Below are 19,362 nucleotides of genomic sequence, written 5' to 3' on the forward strand. Positions count from 1 at the left end.
AGGTTACCTTAGCAAAGGGTGAAAGGAAGCAAGAGCAACTCCTGTTAGTAAAACTGGTACCATTGTTCCAAAATCCAAGGTAAACCAGTGAAAGTGCAATACTACACTCACACACCTGACCCCATTCCCAACCGAGGATGCAAGCACCCAATACACCTTAAGCAACTAAGACCCTCCAAACCTCGCAATCTTATCCACATTCACTCAGCATCAGAAGCGCAGACTCCACAAGCACTTTTACTTCAGACAGGATCTGTGTGAAATGACCGAATGCAAAAGTCTGACTACTAAAAGTCTGACTTTTTTTTTCTTTCATTTTTCTGTAAATACATATGGGGGGAGACCCCCCAAAACCCCCACCTTACCACTATACATTTTTATTAACTTTACCTGTGGAAAAATGGGGGTCGGACCTTTGAGGGTCAGACTTTTTGCCCTCAGTTATTTTGTCCTATTCCCTTTCAGACATAACTACACACATTTGATATGCCCTTTCATCACACAAACCAGGTTTTCCTTGACCACCACACGTATCCTCAATGTCCTTTTCCCCAGGCAGACCGGATGAGGACCTGAGGAAATCTATAGGTTATCATGGACCTGCACCCTACAAGAATCTTGATGTCCTTGGTCACAGGAACTTCTCAACTGCCATTTTGTATATACATGTACACAGACAATTGCATTATACCTGATCAACCTCCACCCCCCCTAAGCGAACAAGATTGCATTCTTGGCAAAATCAGGCACTTCATCAAGACTATATCCAACAAATATTCTAACACCTTCCAAGGATGTTTCAATCTACTAGCAATACTGGCAATTTTGAAAAGCAGAAAAAACATCAATTTCGACTAAATGTAGATCAAATAAATCAACACAGATCCTACTTACATCTTAGGCAACAAACACAACCTAGCTTTAACAGCACCCTCAGACATCCACTGCTTAACATCTATACCATGGTCTGGACGGGTCTTGCCACAATAACCATCCATTCAACGATACCATTTTTAGCGTATACCCATTAGACAAGGCAATGAGATCCGATCGAGCCAGCGGGCCATTACCACATAAGGTAATGCCCCCTGGGACAACGTTATGGGCCCGGGAGTAGTTCGGGCTTTAACGAAAGCCCCGGGGGCATTACCTTATGTAGTAATGTCTGTAGACTAAGGATCTAAACTTTTGCCCACCACCCCCACCATCCACTATAAAGTTAAAGGATTTAAGGCCAGCAGATCCCCCTCCTTTGGGTTGCAAAGGGTTCAAGTCTACTTACATTGAAAACCTCTGTTTAAAGTTCAGGAAAGCCATCTGTATTTCAGGTGCCTCTGGAAGGACAGGGCAGGCGTCTTGTCACTCCACTCTCAAGGATGGTCCGCAGCTCTGCATCATAGGATCCAGTCAGCTTTTAGGCCTCCCATCAATGGACAGTTCCACCCAGATGCACTCTCAGCAAAAACCTCCATTTGGTGTTTCCTTGTGGCTGTCAGGTGGTCCATTTCTGCATCTCTCTCCCTGTCCCATGGTGCATCCACTTTATATACCCGTTATGACACCATCAAGGTTTCAAATTTGTTAAGTTACCTGCAAGAGTTCATGCAACCAGGATTGGACAGTTACCCTTCTCTCTCTTCCCAAGTCCTGCCTCTCTCAATGGATTGGTTTAGGCATCTGGAACAGACATAGGGCAACTTCCATTTGAAATCCTATTTTGTTCCCATGTCAACTTTTTGGCAAAAATGTGTTATCTGGCAAAACTTATGAATTCACTAGTAACTGCCATAATATATATATTTTCCAATTCAGCTAATCATGGGGAATTAAATAAAACAGCAGCCCGGCCCACACCATTTTGCACAGCTGTTCGGCAATTTTTTCTGTTTTTACAAAAAGCATTAACAAAGACCAAAGTAGTGTGGGTCTGGAAAACCCACTTTAAATCACCCTGTGTTTATTTACTGCTAGCCTTTTAAGCATGCAGGAAAACCAAAATTGTACAACATAGCAAATGTAAAGTGATTTGAGTCAAGGACCATTGTTGATGATCATTTGTTTTAAAATGTGTATAAAGCAAAATATTGTGATTTGAGTTTTCCCAACCAAGTTGATTTGATTTGATTTTTGAATTTGTATAGCACAAATCCCCTGGGGGAACCAAGCGGAAAACCACATCTAGGCGTAGATCTTATATAAAGTAAATGAAGCATTATTCACCGCTCACATGATGTTACTCAAACAGATATGTCTTCATTTGTTTTCTTAAAACTGTCAGAGATTCTACCTTTCTTAGATGTTGCGGTAGGCTGTTGCAGGTACGAGCGCCGGCCACCAAAAACCTTCTGTCCCCCCAGTGGACAAATCTAGAGGTGGGAACCACCAATTGATTTAGATCCATAGACCGCAGGTATCTATTGGGGTATAAGTTTGAAGCTTGGCAGCTAGATACGAGGGTGTGAGGTTGTGTATGCACTTGAAAGGCACAGTACCTTAACTGGATCCCTCGATGGACTAGGAGCCAATGTAGTTTATTCCTAAATACAGAAACTGACTTTTTCCAAGGTAGTGAAAACACTACAAATACTGCTGCATTCTGTGCTACTGCAATGTGTTGCAATTGATATTTAGGACAGCCTACCAGAAGGCCATTGCAGTAGTCCAGCCTGGCATTAACAAGTGGGCCCACCACCATTGCTCGATCACCTTCTGAGATAAGGGGGAGAAGTGGTTTCAGTATTTTTCATTTGAAAATATGCTGATTTGATCATTTGGTTCATTTGCACCCCATGTCTGACTGCCAAATACACCCAGATTCTTGACAGAGTCTGTGTACTTTACGATATTACCAAATATCGGAGGGCATGGGACCATCTGAAAGGTGGTTCCTAGATTCTTCTAAGATCCCAAAATAATTATCTCAGTCTTGTTAGGGTTAAGCTGGAGTTTGTTATTCATCATCCATCTTCGAATTGCCTCTGCACAATTCTCTACTGCCTCCACTGGTTGTTTTAGACTCACGTAAATCTGCATATCATCCACATACGAGTGATACTGCAGATTAAATTGTGCCAGAATTATTAGAAGAGGGTGAATATAAAGATTAAAGAGAACCAGCGATAGAGAGAAGCTCTGAGGAACTCTGAAGACAATAGTCAGCATTTCTGATCGGAAGGAACCCATCTTGACCTGCTGCTTATGATCACTCAGACTAGTCAAACCATCTCTGTGCTTCTTTGGAGACATGTGCCACTTCACTCAATCTAGCATTCAGATTTTCGGTCGACCACGTCGAACGCTGCCGACAGGTCTAACATAATAAGCATGCTAACATTGCCACTATCTACATTTTCAAGTATGTCATTCCATAATTTGATCAGTGCCGTCTCCGTTCCATGTCCCGGCCTACAACCGAATTGGAATGTATCAAGAATGTTGTTCTCCTCCAAATGTTTTTGGAGTTGCATGGCCACAACCTTTTCTAGAATGTTAGTGGGCCATATCAATCCAGCAATGGGGTGGTAGTTATCCAATGCATGGGGATCCAGACAGTTTTTTTTAATAGCAGCATGAAATATGATTTCTTTAAATCCTGTGGCACCCATCCCTGAGCCAGTGATGCATTAACAAAGCTCTGCATTGGTCCACTCAAGATTTCTGCATGCTTTTGTGCTAATTATGCCGTAATAGCATCATATCTATGATTTGTTGGTCTAGTGCATCAATTAAGTTTTCAATGGTCTCTTTTTCCACAGGGGTGAAATTAAACTCCATATTTGGGGGTATTCCCCCACCTCATGGGTCAGCATAGTAGAGTCGGGTTCACCAGTGGATTCAGTATCAATATTTACTTTGATCTGATCAACCTTGTCAAAGAAGACGTTATTAAAGTCATTAGCCATCTTCAAACTTGGGTGCAGACCAGTATTGCTAGAATCATAATTCACTAGCTTTCCAATGACCTTAAATAATTTTTTCAGTCTATTTTGCACTAAATGAATCTGATTTTGTAGGCCTAGTGCCTTTGCCTGTCTGATCTCCTCTTTATAGCATTTTAATGCTGATTTGACTATTATGGAATATTTGCTAGATTGAGTCGAACACCATCTCTTTTCAGCCTTTCCGATCATTTCTTTGATGTTTTTTTACAGTCTCACTAAACCATTGGTTCCCTCTCCTGGTAGTTTGTAAAAACTTTTTTATGTGCAAGGAGATCACAGTTTACTTGTAAATGTTGTATCAGGCAGCATATTGTCTACCTCGCCTTCTGACATGTCATAACGTTCTGGGATGTGTAGCAAATGTCCAGATCTTTCTTTTGTCATCTGTAATCTATAATAGGAGGTTTTATGCTTCTATGCACAGTAGGAGTCAATACCCAGTTAAACTGAACCATGAAATGGTCAGACCAACTGACTTGCTTAATGACCACATTATTTAACCTAAGTCCTCTAGATATTATGGATCCAGACAATGCCCATTTACATGAGTGGATTGTTTTGAGAGAAGGCTGAGATTATGTGAGTCCAGAATTTTTGTAAACTGTGAGCAATCCACATTTTCTGGCTCATTACACCAAACATTGAGATCCCCAACAATTGCAATGTTTGGCTGGTTGCTTACCTCCACCCCCAGGAAAGTGTATATAGCAGAAATTAAGTCTAAAGGACTCATTAGGTCAGAATTGGAAGAAACATGTTAACAACACCTGTGAGGTGTCATCCCACTTTAGGTTATCAATACTCTGCACATTTATATTATCTCTATAGATCATAGCCACTCCGCCTCCCCTTTTTCCCTCCCTATTTAACCATTTAATAAAGTAGTTAGGTGGTGTCAACATATGGAAATGTGATTGGCATGTGTCCGTGGACCATGATTCTGTAATCATCATTATATCAATGTCATTCATTCGAATGAAGTCACACAAAGAAACAGCGTTCCTTATGGCACACCTAGCATTGATGAGTGCTAACTGAAAGCACTCATCGGTTACGGTCGCAGTGAATACTGCATCAGTCGGCAATGGGCGTACCATCTTCAGCTTTCTAGTTTTATTCAAAGTGCGTAAAGAAATAGATCCCCCAATTATTATCCTTCACTGCCAACAGTAAATCTTGCGTGCAGAAATAACACAGACTTTTAATAGACAAATGTCAATAAGGGTAGCTACCAGCCCACCTTAAATTACTGATATACCTTCAGCGTTCCATGTAGACACGTATGCCATGGACCGCCACAGATCGGCTTGACTCAGGCACGCCACGCTGGCGCCCGTTGGATAAAAAATAGCCTAAAGTGCTACAAACCGTCCTGGGAGTTGTAGTTCAGCGTATTAGCCTGGCTACACACAGAGTTTAACTCACACACTAATTATTTTCCTAATAGGTACTTTGCAGGATCCCAACATTTTCGTGGCACTTGCACACTAATATCAATTAAAATTACAATTAAAGCTCAATGTTTTAAAAAAAAAAAAAACAGCTGCAGTTTCTAAATGAATGCTACAAAATCACATTGCAATGTATTACTAAGCAGGAACAAATTTAAACAATATTTGAGCAACAATCACATCAGAGTAAAGTGAAAATAAGAATAAACGAGGTTCGCTGAGTGAGACCTTCTTTTTATAGGCCACAGACCGGCTTAACCTGAAATAGCCTAAAGTTGTATGAGTTATTTATGTAGAGAGAGGTTTATTGTGTTGTGCCATGGATAAAGTGATGTGTGACATTTTAGTGCGATTTTCTATTTCCTATCATCTAAATATATTTCCTGTACACCGGCCTGGTTCTTGGCCCATTGGTAGCTCAGGGGAGGGTTCAAGGGGTATGATCTGCATCAGAAATAGGGATGAATAAAGAACTGACATTAAACCATTTATTGTGTGACACCTAGAATGGGGAGTGTAGGAACTTCGCTGTGTTAAGGGTGGCCTCTCAATAAACCATTCCAGCCAAAGAGAAAATTACTGTATGAGAAAATCAATTGGTCTCTGGCCTTAACTTTCTAGACCGCCTCTCACACGAAGTTAGTATTGAGTTGGTTAATGGGAACATTTGATATGTACAGAGCTACCAGACTGTAGCACAAGGGCTCTGAATTGAAGATCCACATGTAATGTTATATTGGGGTGATAGCATTCCTCTTCACTAACAATGTGTCCACTAATTGACACACCTGTTAATCCTTGTAAGGTGTAAACACTTGGTTTTGTTACAAGCACTGGTGTACAATTTGTAAACCTAACAGTTGCCTGCTCCCTAAGCAAAAATCCAATGCAACATAACAGCATTTACCATATACTCTATTTTTAGATCTGGGACCCAAAAATTAAACAAACCACATTATTATGTGTGACAGGCCTATACTTAAAGGAACATTAAGAAAGCTAAGAGTGAATAAAACCTAACTGGTGATCTGTGTTTCTTACAGACTGAAAATGTAGAACTGTTATTACCAAATGCTGCTACCGTAAGGGGAATTTTAAATACATGCTCAATATCATGATGACCACAGTATACACCCCTGCGTTGCTCGCAGATTATGATTCTGCTGAAAAATCCTTACTATGACATCCCTATTCACCACATACCATGCAACGACTGATGTCTATCAGAGCCAACCAATACATCTGATTGCTCAGATGTGGGCATAACCATGCTAGAAGAAAACCAGTGGTCGAAGCGGGCGGGAGCGGTGCTCCTCTACTTTTTTTAATTAGGTTTTCCCTTTCCTATACTTCTAAAAGCGTTCTGTAATGGTTTTGTAGTGTGTTGGAAGAAGTTGAAACTTGCACTTCCGTGCACTTCCCTTAAACAGCAGTTGTTTACCTTACTCGGGATTTGAACCTCAGACCTGGTGGATCAGCTCCAACCTCACATCATGGTGACCATAGAGCTGCCGTGTTGCTATTTTTTCACTGGCCTTCATGGTACCAAGCCCATTTCAAAGCCCCATCATAGCTCTGCTCCCGCAGTAATCACCATTTTTCTTTCGCACTTAAGCGAATGAACGTGAAAATACTGCAGGCACAGCTACACATGCAGTTGGTGGGTAGGCAGGAGGGGCGTCTTTAATCTTTAGCATGCCCCTTAAGAGGTGCAAATGGGGTGTGATTAGAAATGGGAGGATGCATAAATCTGCATGCTCTGGTGGACAATGAATAAAGATAATGGGGGTCGTTCGAAATGCATTTTGCATATTCTTTCACTGTGTTTCTTTCAGCCTTTAAACAGTGGCATCATGCTACCCAGTTACGGGTATAGTATTGCGCCTGGGATGGAGCACGGTGATGAGGCTTGTGGGAAGCAGTGGTCGAAGTGAGCGGGAGCAGTCGGGAGCGGTGCTCCTCTACTTTTTTAAATTACCTTTTACAGCTCCTATAATTTTATTTTTGAAAAAAACTGTCCCGGAATGGTTTTGTTTTAAAATAAAAGTGTAGGAAGAAATTGAAACGTGCACGTTCCCTTAAACAGCAGGTGCAAATGTTGGGGGTGTGTATGGTGTGTGGGAGGGGACGTGGTGATGGGGTTTGTGGGGAGTGGGTGCAGGCCAGCAGGAAACATAGTTCCACTACTTCTTTTCGCACACTTCGACCACTGGTGGGAAGTGGGGGCGGGGCAGCAGGGAACATAGCTCGACTACTTCTTTTGGTGCTCGTCGACCACTGAAGAAAACTGAATCCTACTAGCGAGCACCTCTGACCAAAGTTAAGCATCATGCTAAGAGCAGTAAAGAGTCCCTGGCGGGTTCACTTCACACACTGGCCACTTGCAGCAGCAATTCTGCTGCTTCGCATGGTTCCCACCCTTTCCACACCTTCTTTTCGGGCGCCTGTTGCAAGTGTTATTGTGAGCCTGCACATCTCTGACTTGCAGACTTCCGGGTGTACTGGATGTAGAAACACAGATCTTACTTCCCTGCAAGTATTGCAGAGTAGAGACAGTGAGCGAGAGGGGAGACTTGTCTAAAAGACCTTTTCGATCAAGAATGGAGGAGGGGGCAATGGCGATTGTGGGCAGAGTACCTGTGTTAGGGGATGGAGGACATGCTCACTGAAACTAGAGAACAGATATAAGCTGACACACGCAGCCTGCAATCAGGCTCGGACTGGTCTATTGGGCAATGCCCGAACCAAAAACGTAAAATGCTAGTGTGGGTCCATTTTTTGGGTCCAAGTGGGTCAGTTTGGTAAGTTACTTCACTATGTCGCTAGTAGTTTTGACCGGTGTTGCTGAATAAATATTCTTTAAAATGCACAATTTTCATCAGATTTTATCAAAAAACTCCCTCATGGATATTCTTCAAACAGTCGGTCATAAAAGGAATGAATTGGCATTTGCGATGGTGGACCACTTTTTCATTGGTTCCAGAGACATGTTTGTGCACCAGTCCGACCCTGCTTGCAATATCTCACATCTCCCCCTCTGCTATTATATCACATAATTGATACTAATTGCGCTTCTCATCAGTGGTGACGAGCAAAACACGCTGGGTTTATCAGGGCTCACGTGGATAGGGTTACACGGCAGGTCAGATGTCTTCTCTGTGAAATCTGAAAAACTATGAGTAAGGAATCCGACTTCCTGTTATGTGTCTGGCGGGTCAGGCGTAGAAAGATAGCATCAGAGCAGTCTTACAAAAAAGACATTACGTTTAAGCGTTCGCATGTAGAGAGGCGGTAGATGTTCAGCTGTCTGCAGAGCCGGAAACAGGTCTGCTCTGCTGCCATCTTATATTTCATGGATGTAAACACAGATTCAGTGAAAGGTCAAGCTCATCTTGCCAAGAGCGGTGACAGAGGATAGGAACACGCACTGTACGCTTTCTGAAATTAGCTTTGAGTCTGTTTCAGGACTCAATCAACGTGGTAAGTGTGTGCAACGCACTCCGCTGTAACAAAAGTTAAGAGAGATGTCATGCAGAATCGCTTTAGTCATCCTAGCATTACCAAGTAATACAAACGCTAAATGAAGCATGAGCTCATATTTGTGTGGTGCAATACTGCCACCTAGAGCTTAATATTGATATTATTTTTAACAGGGACTTTCGTCAATAGATAAAATATGTGTTCAAAAGGGGATGACGAGCCATGTCGAAAAAACGGGACCTGCAAATATAACTTGATTGGCCTTGCAGGGTTTAATTTAAAACTGGGAGAAATACATACGCTATAAGCAGATAAGTGGAAAATATGTATGATTGTTTATATAAAATTGTTATGATATTATGGCAGGTATGTATGTATGTATGTGTCTATGTATGGGATTTATACAGACAATAGGCGTGTGGCCTCAATCCACCCGTGCTCAGAAAAACAGCGATTTAATATGCTCTATAAATGCTCAGTGAGTGCATCACATAAATCGAGCCGCATATGGCAGTCGAGCGCATCACGTGGGGTCCTTTCATGGACTATTGCAGGGGTCTCTAGGCGCCTTGTGGATAGTGATTTGCATTTGTTCCTGGACGGATTCAACGTTATCTGCTTTCTGGAAACATGGGCCCTGGAAGAACTGAATAAACAGGGTCACCAGTCCTTCAATATAAAGGCCCAGAAAGGACAGACGGGGAGACCTTTGGGTGGACTGTTGACCTGGGTGGACGCCAGCCTCAACTGAGAGGTTGAGAATGTTGCAACGGCCTCTGCAAATTTGCAACACCTGATAATTGGTATTCCTGGTCGTCGCCCTGTGCTATTATTCAATGTGTATAATCGCCCAGACCCCAAAAAAGCTTCTGGCACTATTTTAAACAGACAGGGATGGGTAACTAAATGGGAGTTCACTGAGTGTGGACGATTCGGGCTAATAGTAGTGGGGGATTGCAGCCTGCAATTAGAACCGATCAGAGAATTGGAAGGCGTAAGGAAAGATGAGGACGAGGCTTGGGGTATAGGTATACTTGAACCCCCTCTTCTAAAAAGGCCCATCTTAGACCTGCTGATACAATCTGTTCCCTATTACAAAATTTTAGATAAGGACCGAGTGCTATACATCATTCCTACAGGAGACCACACAATAAGGAGAAAAAAGGAGAGAAAGAATTCAACTCGCTCCTTGTTTTGCACTCCAATCAAATTGGAAAATGTATTGAGAATTAAAAAATGTGAAAACCTAATCACAGTTAAAACTACAGGTCGATAATTGAAATAAATCATGTAAACAATATTATAAAACCAAACATATATACAAAAGTGTAAACAACTATAACCACCGTATATTGCCAAGAACAGTGCAAAAACTGCGAAAAATACAGAAAAATTACAAAACATATACTACAGATGTTAATGCATAAAAAATAGCTCAATTATTTAATAGCTTGCCTAAGGTGCTACAATCATAACCTATTAGGATCACTTAGCTTATACATTGAGGCTAGTTGTTGCCCATGTTTCATTCCTATCAAAACATTGTGTGTTACTCTAGGAAATTCTACAGGGGATTTCTGTGGTCATTTTCTGTTTGCATGGTGACAAAGCTTTAGCAAAAGGTCACCTGTATCATGAAACACATATGAGCAGCTTATAATAAGTTGCTCATTGTAATTTAAAGAATAAAATCAACAAACGAATTCTGAAGGGCTAGTAGCCTTGGTTGAATAAAGTGCCAAGGTTAGCTCACTCACTTACCTATTCAATGTCTTGTTAATCAAATTAGTGGAGCAGTTCAATTTCTAAACATCACTCTCTTCCTATGGGGACACAAACATGTGCAACTAAAGGTCAGTGATATACAATGTCTCTGGTAATGGTCAACAGAATATCTTACACCAACATAATTGCTTACTTGTAAAAGTTTTCTCCAGTTGCTTGTGAACTTCCCTTTCCTGTAAAGACAATCATTAGAAGTATTACAGGTCAAAAATGTGAGATGCAAAATTACAAAAGGCACATATCTGAAATATAATCAGAATGTTCATTCCAAGTGTGCTCATACTCGCAGTATAGTGCAACAATAACACACAAGGGATCAATAGGCCTATTGAGCAGCCGACGCGAGAGAAACCGGAGGGGTAAAACTCTCTGTCTTTGGGATTTGTCCCTATTATTGCATATCGGACAACAGTCACACGGATTAGCACATTAAAATTGGCCCTGATTTGGCAAAGGCTTGTGTGAGCCGAAACGCGTTATCTAGTGGAGGGCTATTGTCTACATACATAGCTACGACTGATATAGTCCATGCTATTAAACAAACCTTTTCCATTGGCGCTGAGTCCTGGAGTCCTTTGTGGTTTTTCTGTTTTTTTATGGACGGTATGGGCTTAATATCCGTCCGAATCCAGTGACCAGCGACAGTTAATGCGATTTAATGAACTTTCTATTGTCAATGCGTGGTAATCAATGGGGATTGTTAGGAGTCGCCTGCTTGAACAACTTTGAAAATAAGCCCTACAATTTTAATTTTACGTTCCTTCATGCCAATGTAGATCAATCTACAGGGACACCGCACTAAATAGATAACCCAAGTAGTGTTGCAATTAGTGAAACTTCATTGTTGGGAAGGTGCGTTCAGCCCAATGTCCACTTCTTTGGACCTTTCTGTTTGCACGCAGCATCTACAACTGCCGCATGCACTATGATCTACTGATTTACTCAGACCCCATTGATCTGTGATCGTGGCTTGTTTTATTTTCCGTTCAGAAATGTCATTATATGTTAGCAATTCTTTTAGATTTTTGCTCCTTCTGAAAGCACCCCTTGGTAGCTGGATCGGGCGTTTTCCATTAGACAGGATATGCCAATTTGTAGTTATTATCTTTTTGATTTGATATCGAATTAAAAGTGCTGACAAACAAAATGTCGTCGCGCTTGTCTTTTTTGTTGCGATATTCCAATAGTGCATCACAATGATTATTAGAGGCCTGTTTAAATGCTCTCTTAATGATCCTCTTGAGATATCCTCTTTCTCTCAAATTAGTGCTCAAGACCTGTGCTTCTTATTCAAACTCCACCCTATTCGTACTGTTAAATGTAAACATTGCCCAGCCGGTAAGGTATCACGCGTATGTTTATGATGGAAGCTGCTGTAAACAAGTAATGAATTTGAAACAAATTGTGATGGGTAACCATCTGCACAGGCTGCGCTTGTTACCTGTTGTATGCTCACTAGATGTGGTAAGTTTGAGCAGGGTGGATGAGGAGTATTCACAAAAAGGCACAACTGATTTGTGGTTCAATTGGTTTATGGTTCAAAAAGCCCAACGTTTTTTTTTTCCCTTCAAGTAAGTAATAATACATACTGATTTAAAGTTACAAAAGAAAAGTGGTACATTCTTGGTACACATAGGTACACATTTCATGTAAGGTACTTGGTACTAAAACAGATAAATACCAGGCAGTGTCCAAAACGAAGTCCATGCAAACAATGCCAAGAAATACAGAAGATGCCAAACAATGCCAAGAAATACAGAAAATGACAACACGTGTTTCAACCTATGAGGTCGTCATCAGGGCATATAGATACATGTAGTACATTGGACTATAATGCTAATGCTAAACCTGAACTATGTTCATTCTAAAAACCTGCCAGGGTAGGGGGAAGAGTGTCAAAGCAAGGAGCAATTGGAAAAGGGAGAGAAAAGAAAGAAAAAGAAAAGCATGGTATTAGATTACTACGTACACACCATGACTCTAATGGTAAGTATGTAGGCTATGAAAAATAAAGCATACCTTATTGTAATTGTTCTCAGAAGGGTCATAGTCAAACTATAGAAAAAATTAAGCAACGGATGATTCCCAAAACATGTTGCTGGTCAGTTCAGTATGCTGTGAGATATGAAGCAAATAGAGCGTATTTAGTCTATTGAAAAGTGCTTGCTTAAGTATTCATAATGTATTTTTGGTATCATGAAAAATAGATGAGAGGCAAATATTACCTTAACTCGGGGCAAGTCGTGATGAATTGCTTGGCCGAGGTACCGTAGCTGTAGCAATAATGCAGTGTAAAAGCCCGTGTTTGGTGTGCTTATTCCGGATATCCAGCCGTGATCTGTAAAATGAATGTATCACCGTGTTTGTGTGAAATGGAATTAAATGCGAGCAGTGTAATTTGCCAAATGCGATAGCAAGTGCTTACCGGCTTGGGGATTTGGCGTGCTCATTGGCGGGTAGTTTCTCAAACGCTGAAAGCAATTGCAGTTGTGAAAGGTTACTATAGTAACCTCCACAGGGTCAGTCAGGTGACGCAGTCACCTGACCTTGTTGCTAGGACACATGAACCAAGCCGGAAGGCAAGGAAATGCTGGTCCATACGTGAAATGCAAATTCAAAGTTATGAATGAATCGTCTGATGGGACAGAGAAAATAACATGTGTTCCTGCTAGGGGAAAACCGAGGATGGTTTATAAGCAAGTGTTAATAAAATATGGCATATTTAGATACGGATGCATATTCTAAGTCGACTTCAAATTGGTTTTAACAAAAAGGTGCATGTTGCACAGACTGTTGCATCCAATAAACATTCAGTACTAAAGAAATATTGGAAGCCAAAAATTAACTTAAGCGAAGTAAGTATTGGTGCCAAATTTGTGACATTAAGAAAGGTTATTGCCTGCAGGCATCGATCGTTGGGGGGGTTTCCCGAGGGTGTTGGATATTCAGTTGCCAGCTGGAAAGAGATTGTATTTTTAGGGTCTGGAAATATTGGTTTAACAGGTGAATATTAGCTGTTGCAGGTGAAAGATCAACAGATAAATCTGTAATAGCATGTACCTTGGGCTGGGGAGCCAGTAAGTAAGTTATTTGAAGGGGTGCCATAACACGTATGTCTTGGAGTATTAATTCGGTTTGGAAAAGTAATTCAAGTACTGTTGATGTGAAAAATATAAGGGCATGTCATAGTTTACAAAGTGGAAAGGTTGTGATCAGATGTGATCCTGTTAGGAAGTACGTTTGCATTCTCAAGAACCTCAAAGTCAGAAAACAAAAGTGGTAAACCTCTGGATCTAAAAGTTCACAGCATTGAAAAAAAATATGCATGTAATGCAAGTCATACCAGTGATCTAAAGGAATCCACAAAGTTAGGTCACTGTACCGCCAGACCGACTAATAGTTTATATGAACACATTAAGTTCGGAGTCTTGGTTCAATCCAAGCGATAAGCAGCGTAATTTGCAGATCATTCTTGCTTCCTGCTGCCGTAGGGTCAATTCTCTGTTGCCACCTCTCTGATGTTGTTTGATGTGTTGTAATCCAATAAATTTGATATCTTTAGCATTGTCCAATTGATGATGTTTCTGCCAGTGGGAGGCCAAGGGAAGTCTCGTGTCCTGACTACTAAGGTGGTTAAGATGTTCCCGAATCCTGAAGCGTACTTCTCTAATCGTGCTGCCAATATACACTTTCTTACAAACACATATAATACCATAAACAACATATTTCGTTCGGCAATTGATGAAGTCAAATATTTTGGTTTGGAGGCCATTGTGACAACTGAAAATTTTGGTTGGTGCTAAGGCGTGATAACAAAAATTGCAAGAGCCACATTTATAAAAGCCCACTGGTTTAGACTTAATAGAGAGCCAGCTATCCTGTCCAATAGGATCAGGTTTGAGGAAAGAAGGTTCACAAACCATTCCTGACTCTCCCACAAGTCAGACCAATTATGAGTGGACAAGGAGCGTTACGGAATAACTTGCAGGTTATATAGACAGCAGTATTAAACACTTGGTACCTAAGATTCCAGCATATCTCAAGGATACAACGCACACGTTGCAAATATTACAAGGGATTACATGGAAACCCTCATATTATTTAGTGACTTTGGATGTGGCATCCTTATACACTTCTATCCAACATAAACTGGCCTTGGACATGATTGACTTTACCTTCAGAACTTCTTCTGCTTCTCACTATACACATGTCCAGATGATTAAAAGCTTCCTAGAATTTATTCTCTCACACAACCAGTTTCTTTTCAATGGTAACTATTATTCACAAAGTAGGGGGATTGCAATGGGGGCTAAATATGCGCCCTCTTTGGCCAATTTATTCATGGCCTTCTTTGAGGAAAGGTATATCTTTCAGAATAACCCCTACAAACATCATATTATCAGTTGGAAAATGTACATTGATGATGTACTGGCCATTTGGGAAGGCAGTAGAGAAGCTTTTGAAGCATTCATGCTTTACCTTAATGATAACACCTTTGACATTAAGTTCACAGGCCACATTGACCCGCTTAAAATCACTTTTCTAGATTTGAAAATCAAAATTGTCTCTGATACCATTGAAACCTGTACGTTCAGGAAAGCTACAGCAGTGAACTCCATATTACATGCCAGCAGTAGCCATAGACACAGTGTCATTCACAATATTCCTAGAGGTGAAATGCTTAGAGCCAAGAGAAACTGCAGTCAAGATGAAATGTTCCTAACAGAATGTAAGTCTATAGGACACAGATTTCGGGAAAGAGGGTATCCAATCCAACTAATCAGGAATACAACTAATGCAGTAAAGCAAGTACCCAGATCGCAGTTATTGACAGAGAAGACAAAATCAACTCAAGAGCAATATCTGATACATGTCAACTTTATTACCATATTTTCCAGTGATCATAAATTCATTCAATATATACTACAAAAACATTGGCACATTTTGCACCTAGACTCTGATTTGACACCATATATCACGGATCGACCTAATATCATTTTCACCAAAGCTACCACTTTGCGAAATATCCTGAGTCCCTCTTTCCTCAAACCTGATCCTATTGGACAGGATAGCTGGCTCTCTATTAAGTCTAAACCAGTGGGCTTTTATAAATGTGGCTCTTGCAATTTTTGTTATCACGCCTTAGCACCAACCAAAATTTTCAGTTGTCACAATTGCCTCCAAACCAAAATATTTGACTTCATCAATTGCCGAACGAAATATGTTGTTTATGGTATTATATGTGTTTGTAAGAAAGTGTATATTGGCAGCACGATTAGAGAAGTACGCTTCAGGATTCGGGAACATCTTAACCACCTTAGTAGTCAGGACACGAGACTTCCCTTGGCCTCCCACTGGCAGAAACATCATCAATTGGACAATACTAAAGATATCAAATTTATTGGATTACAACACATCAAACAACATCAGAGAGGTGGCAACAGAGAATTGACCCTACGGCAGCAGGAAGCAAGAATGATCTGCAAATTACGCTGCTTATCGCTTGGTTTGAACCAAGACACCAAACTTAATGTGTTCATATAAACTATTAGTCGGTCTGGCGGTACAGTGACCTAACTTTGTGGATTCCTTTAGATCACTGGTATGACTTGCATTACATGCATATTTTTTTTCAATGCTGTGAACTTTTAGATCCAGAGGTTTACCACTTTTGTTTTCTGACTTTGAGGTTCTTGAGAATGCAAACGTACTTCCTAACAGGATCACATCTGATCACAACCTTTCCACTTTGTAAACTATGACATGCCCTTATATTTTTCACATCAACAGTACTTGAATTACTTTTCCAAACCGAATTAATACTCCAAGACATACGTGTTATGGCACCCCTTCAAATAACTTACTTACTGGCTCCCCAGCCCAAGGTACATGCTATTACAGATTTATCTGTTGATCTTTCACCTGCAACAGCTAATATTCACCTGTTGAACCAATATTTCCAGACCCTAAAAATACAATCTCTTTCCAGCTGGCAACTGAATATCCAACACCCTCGGGAAACCCCCCCAACGATCGATGCCTGCAGGCAATAACCTTTCTTAATGTCACAAATTTGGCACCAATACTTACTTCGCTTAAGTTAATTTTTGGCTTCCAATATTTCTTTAGTACTGAATGTTTATTGGATGCAACAGTCTGTGCAACATGCACCTTTTTGTTAAAACCAATTTGAAGTCGACTTAGAATATGCATCCGTATCTAAATATGCCATATTTTATTAACACTTGCTTATAAACCATCCTCGGTTTTCCCCTAGCAGGAACACATGTTATTTTCTCTGTCCCATCAGACGATTCATTCATAACTTTGAATTTGCATTTCACGTATGGACCAGCATTTCCTTGCCTTCCGGCTTGGTTCATGTGTCCTAGCAACAAGGTCAGGTGACTGCGTCACCTGACTGACCCTGTGGAGGTTACTATAGTAACCTTTCACAACTGCAATTGCTTTCAGCGTTTGAGAAACTACCCGCCAATGAGCACGCCAAATCCCCAAGCCGGTAAGCACTTGTTATCGCATTTGGCAAATTACACTGCTCGCATTTAATTCCATTTCACACAAACACGGTGATACATTCATTTTACAGATCACGGCTGGATATCCGGAATAAGCACACCAAACACGGGCTTTTACACTGCATTATTGCTACAGCTACGGTACCTCGGCCAAGCAATTCATCACGACTTGCCCCGAGTTAAGGTAATATTTGCCTCTCATCTATTTTTCATGATACCAAAAATACATTATGAATACTTAAGCAAGCACTTTTCAATAGACTAAATACGCTCTATTTGCTTCATATCTCACAGCATACTGAACTGACCAGCAACATGTTTTGGGAATCATCCGTTGCTTAATTTTTTCTATAGTTTGACTATGACCCTTCTGAGAACAATTACAATAAGGTATGCTTTATTTTTCATAGCCTACATACTTACCATTAGAGTCATGGTGTGTACGTAGTAATCTAATACCATGCTTTTTTTTTTTTTCTTTTCTCTCCCTTTTCCAATTGCTCCTTGCTTTGACACTCTTCCCCCTACCCTGGCAGGTTTTTAGAATGAACATAGTTCAGGTTTAGCATTAGAGTTATAGTCCAATGTACTACATGTATCTATATGCCCTGATGACGACCTCATAGGTTGAAACACGTGTTGGCATTTTCTGTATTTCTTGGCATTGTTTGGCATCTTCTGTATTTCTTGGCATTGTTTGCATGGACTTCGTTTTGGACACTGCCTGGTATTTATCTGTTTTTAGTACCAAGTACCTTACATGAAATGTGTACCTATGTGTACCAAGAATGTCCCACTTTTCTTTTGTAACTTTAAATCAGTATGTATTATTACTTACTTGAAGGGGAAAAAAAAAGTTGGGCTTTTTGAACCATAAACCAATTGAACCACAAATCAGTTGTGCCTTTTTGTGAATACTCCTCATCCACCCTGCTCAAACTTACCACATCTAGTGAGCATACAACAGGTAACAAGCGCAGCCTGTGCAGATGGTTACCCCTCACAATTTGTTTCAGTCTAGGTGATAGTGGGAGATCACCCTACCATCCACACGACAGCAGCTTAACCAATACCTGATCTCATCACATATAAAGACTTCAAGGTGTGCGCTCTCCTGATTAGGGCCCCACTCCCACAACCTTTTTGTTTTAAGTAATGAATTTGTATCTGTCTTTTTATGACTAGGTCTCTAATGAGAACCTTCTCTTGATGATCAACATAGATGGTAATGTCCAAGAAATTAATCTTCTCCTTACAACTGCTGTTAGTGAACTTCAGAAAAGGATTTTGTTTATTCAGCCAAACAAAAAAATGTGTTTCCAGAATTTAACTTCCTTATTACAACCTAGGGTTATGCCCATGTAATGATCGTTTTCCATACGACCAACCAGCAAAGGATACCTATCATGGCCCGAATGGTAGTTCTTGGATTCATTACACTCTTATCCTTGGCTCAGACTGACCCCTGGTTAGTGATTTCCAAGTACTAACTCACTGCGAAAGTGATTACTATTTCATAGTAATGACTCTGACAAAGCTTTATCTCTCCAATAGTGTCATTTGCTTGTCCAAACGCAGATGTTACTGTGGTTGGGTATGCCAGATGTTCTCTAAAATGGTCTAAATTAATGAGCAATGATCTAAATCCCACTATCTATGCTTCCATGTTGAACTACATCGAGCATCTCTGTTCCCAGGGCTGCTTGCATGAGAAGGTAGCTTTAATATTTGAGGAAATTCTGATTAAGCTACAGCCTTTTGCAACAAGCACTAAGCAAACCGTTAAAAAACATGCAAAGAGCAGGGATGCATGGTCTGGCAGGGAGTGTTGGGAGGCTAACATTCACAGCTTCCATTAGACAGGAATCACCTGCAATTTTTGAGAGCATCCTATAAGAATCTGGTGAAGGCAAAAAATAAGGTATGTTTGACCAATAAGTGTTGCAGCATTGTTAGAGGCTTCAAAATCAGGTGGTTCACCTGGGTTTTGGTGCCTCGTATCTCACAGAGCGCTTAGGGGCAATGCCCTACTCCAGGCTTGTATCACTCCTGCCATGTGGAAGGGCCATTTTGAATCCATCTACCAAATTCCAGATGTGATTGAGTCTCGAAGGGAGCTAACAAGCAATGTTTTGAACAATGGCATGGTTCCTTGTCTTCTGTTCTCGG

The sequence above is a fragment of the Ambystoma mexicanum genome, chromosome 6q, assembly GCF_040938575.1.
Source record: "Ambystoma mexicanum isolate Mex_15411 chromosome 6q, UKY_AmexF1_1, whole genome shotgun sequence".
In the NCBI taxonomy this organism is placed as follows: Eukaryota; Metazoa; Chordata; class Amphibia; order Caudata; family Ambystomatidae; genus Ambystoma; species Ambystoma mexicanum.